The following is an 8,363-nucleotide window of genomic DNA, read 5'->3' on the forward strand; positions in this document are numbered from 1 at the left end:
CTAGGACGCACAAGGTATGTTTTATAAAATGATTAAAATAATACATTATTCATGACTATAGTACTAGAAATAATTCAGATGAACTTTAATTCCTGATTTTCCATTTCTTAATTTTTCTGTGTTAATGAAGACGTAACTTATGTTTTATATGTATCAGAAATTCAGAGGTATTGATTTTCTTATATTTATAAACTGCAACTCTTCTTCCATGGCCCCCTCTCTCAAGGTAAAGCAAATTTAGCATCTTCTTCATGTTTTTCTACCATTTTGACGTCCCCCCAAATGCCTTTGGAAGACATATTTCCAAGATGGCTTAGAGGAAAATAGACAAGGGTGGACAAACCCCAACTCTCCTTCCACCGTAGTCACTCACCTGCTGTGGAACTTTGGACGAGTGATTCTATGTTTTTCTTGACCTCAGTTTTCTCTTCTGTAAGATGGGGGATAGCACAGCCTACGTCATGCTACGGCATGAGGCTTATAATATTCTGAGCATGACACCTATAGTAGATGTTAAATGACAGATGTTAAATTTTTCTCTCCCTTTTTCTACTCTGCTGTCTTCTTAAATGGCAATGACACGTGTTCCTTAGTACCATTACTATTCCGGCGATTTTGAAGTCCCCCTTCTGTATCCTACCTTTCGTGCAGGAGGGACTCACAGTCAATTCCATTGAGCAGTGGTTCTCGAGTCTAGTTCAGGAACCAGCAGCATCAGCATCACCTTGGAACTTACTCGAAATGCAGATTCTCGGACCCCACTTCAGACGTATGGAATCAGAAACTCTGAGGGTGGGGCCAGGCCTCGCGTTTCCCGAAGCCCACCAGCCACTCACATTGAGAACCATTGGTTTATGTCTAAAAGCACACACTGTGCAGCCAGCTTGCATGAGCTCCTTCCTAAAACCCCGTTGATACACCGCAAAGGTATTCTACAGCCGGTGGGGAAAAAGGCTTTTTACTTGGGATTTAAACCGCAACAAAATTGGATCCTTGGCTACTTGTCCCAACTGGTGTGCTGCCACTCCTCTTCGCACATCCCACGCTAGCCCCAACAGCCTTTTTCCTGGTCCTTGAACACACCGAACCATTGCGGCCTCAAGATTCTGTCATTAATACTTGCTTTGCCTGGAATGCACCTCACTTCGACCTCTCCCTTTCCCCAGGCCTCTGCTGCAACGTCCCATCCTCAGAAAGGCCTTTCTTGACTATGCTCCCTAAATTCCTCCTCCCCGTCCCCATCACTTGGGTGAGCTATTTTCACTTTATTTTTCTTTTAACCATTCTCTAAGGGGTAGATATATTTAGAACAAATTCTTTTTCTTCGTCCGAGAATGTCTCTCTCCCCCTCCCTCCCTGAAGGATAGTTTTGCTGGGTATAGAATTTGGAGTTCTCTTCATTAGGTGCTTGAGAGATGTCACGTGCTACTTGTGTCCGGCTGCTGTGGTTACAGATGCAACGTCCATGGTTCACCCGGTGTCCCTCTGTAGGTCGTGTGTTGTTTCTCTGTCTTGAGTTTTCAGAAGTGTAATTATAATGTGTCTTGCTATAGCTTTTCTTGGGTTTATCCTGTTTGGAGTTTGCTCTTCTTCTTGAATCTGTCTTGTTTCTTCAGAAGCTCAGCCCCATCCTTTCTCTCCTCTCCTTCTAAGACTCTGATGACATAAATGCTGGATCTTTTGTCATAGTCCCATAGGTCCCCGAGGTTATGTTAAATTTTTGTTCGGATTGGGTAAATACTCTTGCTCTGTCCTCAAGTTCACTGATTGGGTTCTGCCATCTCCCATCTGCCATTGAGCCCATCTGGTGAGGTCCCCCCCCCCAATTCTATAATTTCCATTTGGTTCTTCTGTTATGACTTCCATTTCTTTGTTGAGATTCCTATATTTTGATTGTTGGAGGAAGATATGTGGTTGATTGTTGAAGCTTTTTTTTACGATGGCTACTTTAAATCCTTTTGTGGATAATTCAGACATTTAATTCATCTTGCTGTTAGCATCAGTTCGTGGTCTTTTCTCATTCAGGTGTTACTTCTCTGGTTCTTGGTCCGACAGGTGATTTTCCGTAGAATTCTGGATATTTGGGTTAAGTCCTGTGTAAATCTTTCATTTTATCAGGTCGTCACCTGCTTGGGTTTAGCGTGTCGGTCCTGGTCTACGCTTGTGGGATGAGCTTCTAACGACAATTTTGCAGTGCTGTTCGGATCTGCTTAGTTTCTGTGGTGTCGCTGGGGCTCTCTGGGGCCTGACAGCACGACCAGGAGGAGCAGGAGACTCCTCAGGCTGGAGCCATCTGGTACGTCTAGGTGGGAGAAGGGAGTCTGGTGCATAGGGACAGAGATGCTTCTTCCGATGGATCCCCTCTGGGCTATCAGCTGGCCACCCCGCTGTCCCCCAGTGGAGAGGAGTCTCGGCACCAGCGAGGAAGCAGAGCACTTCCCCTGGCCTTCTACTGCCAGTGGGGCTCCCACACCGCACACTTGCCGCTGTTGCCCTGCTAGTGTGGGGTTGTTGCCAGGACCTGCGTTAAGTCCCCAGAGCAGTAAGCCCACTGGTACCACCTTCTGTTGCTAGATTCAGCCTGGGCTACCTCTTCTGTTCTGCTGCTGTGTTGCTCATCCAGGCTTGGGGTCTCTAACCGGTTTGTTTCCTCTTTCCAATTCTTTCCAGAACTTTTGTTTGACTCTTGTATTTTTTTTCCCCAGGGATTACAGTTGTACTTCGGAGGGAGAGGCGGGGAGAGACATGTCTAAACCATGTCATCTGCACCTGGAGTCTCCTCATTTGGTGTTACTAGGTTGGCTGGCTAGGGTCTGTATTGTACACACATACTAGAACAGGTGTCCTAGTCAACTTTCATTTTTGTAACCCTGTATCTTCCTGATGAAGTGCGAAAATCTTCCCATACCCACGAATCCTCGTAAATGGCATTGCGTTATTTCATTGTGTAGCTAAAGCATAAAGTCCATTCAGTTTTCTCTAACTGAACTTTTTAAGTGTAAGGGGAGTTTTAGCCTCCCCATGTTTCTATCTTTCTATGTTTTTTCATTGAAATCTTTAACCTGCTTTCGAGGAGTCAAAGCCTGAGAATCAATGTGAGGGAAATGAGACCTGAAAAGAGAAAGACTTAGAACGAAATGGTTCAACAAAGCATATCTATTTCCTGGGGGCTGAGGTCCACCTACACATGGGACAGAATTCAGAACCCCGCGGAAGAGCTGCTGTCCCAGGAGTTGATGTCACATGCCGGTGGCATGGAACATGGGGCTGGACGGTGGCTGTGCTTCAAAGGCGAGTTCTTTGACCTTGGATCTTAATTCCTTCTAGCAAGGATGATCCGATGCTTCTTTCTCAAATTACAGCTTTCATAAAATATCCTGTTCCCTCAATTAAAAAAAATTTTTAATAGTTGGCCTTCATGCAGATCTGGACGTTTTAACTACAGTGAGTATGCTCAGCAGCTGCCCTGTTTATGCCTCCTTCCGGGCTCACTGTTCCCTCATTTCAGAGTGTCAAACAGCTTGCTGATTCCAGACAAATTTTCCTGGGAGGATTTAGGAGGAAAAATGTCCAAAGGGCCTGTGGTCTCCTGGAGAGACAGAATGAAGGTCAAGGGCTCCTAGAATCTCCTTAAACCCTAATATGGCATGAGAATTGTCAGTGGGAGAATGAAACACTCTTTTCCCTTAAAACATATCACTTACAATGTGGGTTTGCCGATTCTCAGCATTGCACAGACGACATTTTGAAAAGACATTTCCTTAGTCATTCCCAGAAAGTAGTTTAAACCTGATGAGCAGCTGGGGTCGCTCCTGACTCTCAGTGACTTATTTCAGGAGGCCCCGGTGCTCACAGTAAAGCTACCTGCACAAGGGCCGGCCTGTGTCAGTTGTAGCTGCCCACCGCTGCCTACGGAAAGGAAGCTTTTTCCCAGTTTCTCTCCCGATTTTCCTCTGCTCTGGACTTTGCATTTCAGTTGCTTTTCATCCACGAAGAAACCCTGCTCCCCCCACGGCCGGCCTCGGCTCCTAGGCCTCCCCGGGAGCTCTCACACACTTACACATGGAAGGCTCTGCGGCTTGGGGCTCCCGGGTCCCCCGCCGAAGGAAGGGTGCTGAGGCGGCGAGGGGGCTGGGATGGGGGGAGGCCACACTCCCTGCTTCCCTGCACTTCTCTGCCCAGGTGTGTGCGACATGCTTGACCTCGAGATGATGATTGCCATTGGAGGCGGCTTACTGATGGTCATAGCTGTGCTGACGGGTGTTGTCATCTGTCTGTACTGCAAACTAGCCGAGGAACTGAAGTGAGTGATGTGGGTAAGAGTGAAAAATACCCCTTCAGATAGTATCCCTGGGGCTCTCTGCTTGAGCGAGGTCGTTCCTTGCCCTGTGGTCCCACCTTGGGTGAGGTCATGAATAGCAAGTGGGTGTAGAATCTTGGTTTTCTCCCCTTCTGGCTCGGCGCTGTGAGCTCGTAAGTAGAATGTTCTCGGCTGGGGGGCTCTGTGCTGCTTTGCTCCACTTACTCTCACTGAACGGACCCTTAGCTGTTGACTCCGCACACTGGCTGGGCCATCCCTCCGTCCCAGGCACTGCACACTGGGGGGAGGCTGGGAGTGAGTCTGTGCCTCACATTCACGCAGAGGACAGGCTGAATTGATCTCCTCTTAGCTGAGTTGGGGGAGCTCTCACGGTGTTCTCTCCGTCACCGTGCATGGGCTTGGGGACAGTGAGGTGAGCCTGTAGGACTATGGGGAAGCGGAGCTGTGTGACGATCCCAGGGGACACCTGACAAGGGAGGGTCGATCAGACAAAAGAGAATTAGCTTTGGGGGAGAGGAACCTTCCAATCTGGGAGAGATGGGTCGTTAGAAGCAGTGCCGTTCCCATCCCAGGGGAGTTAAGCTGTGAGCTAGAAGGTAAATCCCGGAACGCGGGGCACGGCCAAGTGTGGCACATTCGCGATCCCGCTCTGCACCTGCTGGGCCTGCAGCGATCAGCCGGCTGATCCACACTTGCAGTTCCCTCTCCCCTGTTGGCTGTGACCTGAGTCTACATTTCTAGCAATCCTGGGAGAGGAAGGGATTAGATAGGAGCTGGGGCCAGGGACAGAGAGCTCTCGTTTCGGGCTACTGTTACGTATTTGATTGGCTCTCAGCCTAAACTTCGTAGATACCCCTGATTGTGACCAATGGACCAAGAAGAAAAATTCTAACTCCATGCGTTGTGTATGTCTTTTCTTAAGACCTCGAAGGCACCTGCTGCTCTGGCCATCACCAATAGTAATCAAGCCCCAGTCACCGAGCCCACAGCCTCCAGCACTGGGTCCTATCCCAGCCTCCAGTGCTGTGACGAATGTAGCTCGCGTGCCAACTGTGATCCCCTGCCGCCATGCTCCTGTGACGTAAACGAGGGACTCTGACTTGGGTGGGCACAAGTATCTGCATGCGTAGGGTTTCTTTCCTGGTAGAGTTTATTATTTGAGTCAGGTTCAAATAGTGTTTACACCGCATTTATGTACTTTTGAATAAATGTGCAATGCTGAAAATACTCCTCTCTGCCTCCAGTATTTTTGTGGACGGTGATGCTTATGTAAATTACTTGAATTTTTGTACTACCCACTTTGCGTCTTGGGGCCACTAGCTTGTAATATATTGCAGTATAAGGAGAGAGAGTAGAGAAGAAAAAAGGCACGTAAACATTTTCACAGGAAGGGCTACTGGGCTAGATGCTTGGGATGGAAAAATCAAAGCCTCTGAAAACCAAGTTTAGACTAAGCTTCACAGCAGCCTGGACCACAAGGGATACACGGCATTTCTAAGTGAGACAGACTTTTTCCTGATCACTATTGCTGATTCATTCTGCTTGGATTTTATTACATGGCGCCCTCTCTTTGAGACTCTGAAGAAAGGGACCTCTTCCTTTGGGTTTTACAAAGACTCAGAACTCAGTTTTCAAACCCGGCAGGTGCTAACATCTGAGGGCCCACTGTCAGTCCAGATGCGATTTCTTTCAGGCCCTTAGGCACTAAGTTGGCTCTGCGGATGTAGGGTTTCTGTAGGGAGATCCCGTCCCATGGGCAAAATTGGACTCTTCTCACGGCCTGTGCCAGGGCCCTAGCAGGGTTCTCGGTGGTGCAAGAGGCTGGGGGTAAAGATGAGACTCCTGGGAGCAGAGCAGGAGCTGTGGAAGAGGCACAGGGACGGAACCCAGGCCAAGTAAAGGGGGCTCACAGGGTTACTCCCAGTAGCCTGGGATCCGGGCTCCTTTCGGCCACCAGACATTATGCAGGCATCAGGTGTTGGTCGCAGGATGGGCACTTGGCGAGAAGTGATGTGGCTGCAAGTCCCCGTGGGTGTGACTTACAAAGAATTTGCCACAGGAAAACATGCCCCTGCCACCTGGATCACATCGCAATGTTCAACTCCTTAATTCTGAGCTCGAACCGCTTCCTCCTTCCTCTGTTACACCTCCAAACTTCATCACCACCAACCCTCCTAGATATCCTTCAATGTGCATTGCCAGTAAGGTAGTATTTAGGACATAAAATGGAAAACAAACAAAACAACCCTTCCTCTCTCTAAATTGCCTGCAACTGAATTTCTTTGCAGACATTCCAGCTCCGAGCCAGAGCATTCTAGCTCACAGAATCGGAGAGACAGGGATGGGAAATAAGAACATTTCTGTGGGCTCACAAAGGTCAGGGGGTGGAGAGAACTGGACCGGGGTGGGGGGAAAGGTGACTGATCACAGAGCCAGGCCCTGGGTCCTGCCCTGACTTGCCGTGGAGCACGGAAGGCACTTCTGCTCTCTGAGCTTAGTGTCCGCTTCTGTCTAAAAGAGGCTGGAGCCACCGTACCTCCACTGGAACTCGAAAAGATACTTCAGAGCACACTGGATGGTAGTGAGGTCAATAGCTGAATGTGGGTCATTGAGCCACGTTCAAGTATTCTTAATAGGAATTGAAAGAGGGACATCTGGGTGGCTCAGTGGATCAAGCGTCTGTCTTCAGCTCAGGTCATGATCTCAGAGTCCAGGGATTGAGCCCCACATTGGGTTCCCTGCTCAGCAGGGAGTCTGCTTCTTCCTCTCCTTTTGCCCCTCCCCCCTACTCACGCTCTCTTTCTCTCTCTCACACACAAAAAAAATAAAATAAAATCTTAAAAAAAATAGTAATCAAAAGAATTTAACAGAGGGTTTATTCCTGTGTCTTGAGTTTACTGCTGTGTTTGAATTTAGAGGTTTAAGTGAGCAAAGCTATTCCCATATTGACAAGGTTCATTTTGGGGTCATGCCCATGACACCTAATGGGTTCCAGGCTTTCTGTTAGGCACTTATTCCAGAGATAAGACAGTTCTGCTCCCCGGTGCTCATGAACACTTGAAAAGAGAAAGCCCACAAAGTACCACAACCTCTAGGACTTAAACAGAGCAATCAAGTCACCTTGGGCCTTGTGGGACCCAGGGGATGAGGTGGTCAGGTCTAAAGGAAGGCTGCCGGCAGCCTGGCTCCCTCCCAGTGACAGCGCTCATTCGGGCCACATCCTACAGCTTAGGTGGGGCTTCTTCTCTGCCCCCCCCCAAAGCAGCTGGCTTCACAGAATGGGGGACTGGCCTTTCGAAGTCTCGACGGCAACACCAGCTGGGTGGCAGTACCTTGCAGATCTGGGCAAGGTTCTCCAGAAGGCTTCCTGTGTTCTCCATCTGCGTCCAGGATTCACAGTTCCAGGAATCAAGGGGAGGACATGGGAGTGGCCCCCCTCCCCCTAACGTCTAGCACCATTACTCCTAGCGAGAGCTTTCTTTCCGGCTCCCACAACTTTCTACTCTGCTGGCCTAGCTGGAGGGCTCAGTTCCAAGGGAGGAATGCTTCCACTAGGAGACACAACAATGATTCCACTGAACTGGAAGTTAGGACCGCCACCCAGCCACTTTGGGCCCCTCATGCCTCGGGAGTCAGCAGGCGGAGGAGGGCAGTTACAGTGCTGGCAGGGGTGACTTATCCAGACTTCCAAGGAGAAACTAGATTACACAATGGAGGTGAGGAATATGTCCGAAAAGCAGGAGATCCCTGAGGTTATCCCTGCATAATACCGTACTCTGGGATTAAGGTCAATGGAAAACAACAACAACGCAATCCAGGCAGGACTACTCATGTCCTAGACCCTTTGGGAATGAAGCTTTGTGTCCTCCTGCTAGGTAAAGATGATGAAAGCAAAGGGGATACAGAATGAGCAGTAGAAGGTAGTTATAAATCCCCCCACTGCCATGTGACCCATCACAGAAGCAAAGACTGTAATCAACATGAGTATTTCCTCCTTATTTATTATGAACAGGCTGGTATATATACACATACAGATATGTGT

The 8,363-nt window shown here is 48.8% G+C and overlaps 1 long non-coding RNA gene across 1 annotated transcript; it reads left to right on the top strand.

Annotated features, from left to right (window-relative positions):
- Nucleotides 1–3,404: 3,404 nt before the first annotated feature.
- On the top strand, nucleotides 3,405–5,540 carry LOC121101288. The gene is made up of 2 exons (XR_005833269.1): nucleotides 3,405–4,303; nucleotides 5,244–5,540. It is a non-coding gene; the product is annotated as an uncharacterized LOC121101288 (long non-coding RNA).
- Nucleotides 5,541–8,363: the final 2,823 nt, after the last annotated feature.

Source organism: Ursus maritimus, unplaced genomic scaffold (genome assembly GCF_017311325.1).
Source record: "Ursus maritimus isolate PB19 unplaced genomic scaffold, ASM1731132v1 scaffold_7, whole genome shotgun sequence".
Taxonomy (NCBI): domain Eukaryota; kingdom Metazoa; phylum Chordata; class Mammalia; order Carnivora; family Ursidae; genus Ursus; species Ursus maritimus.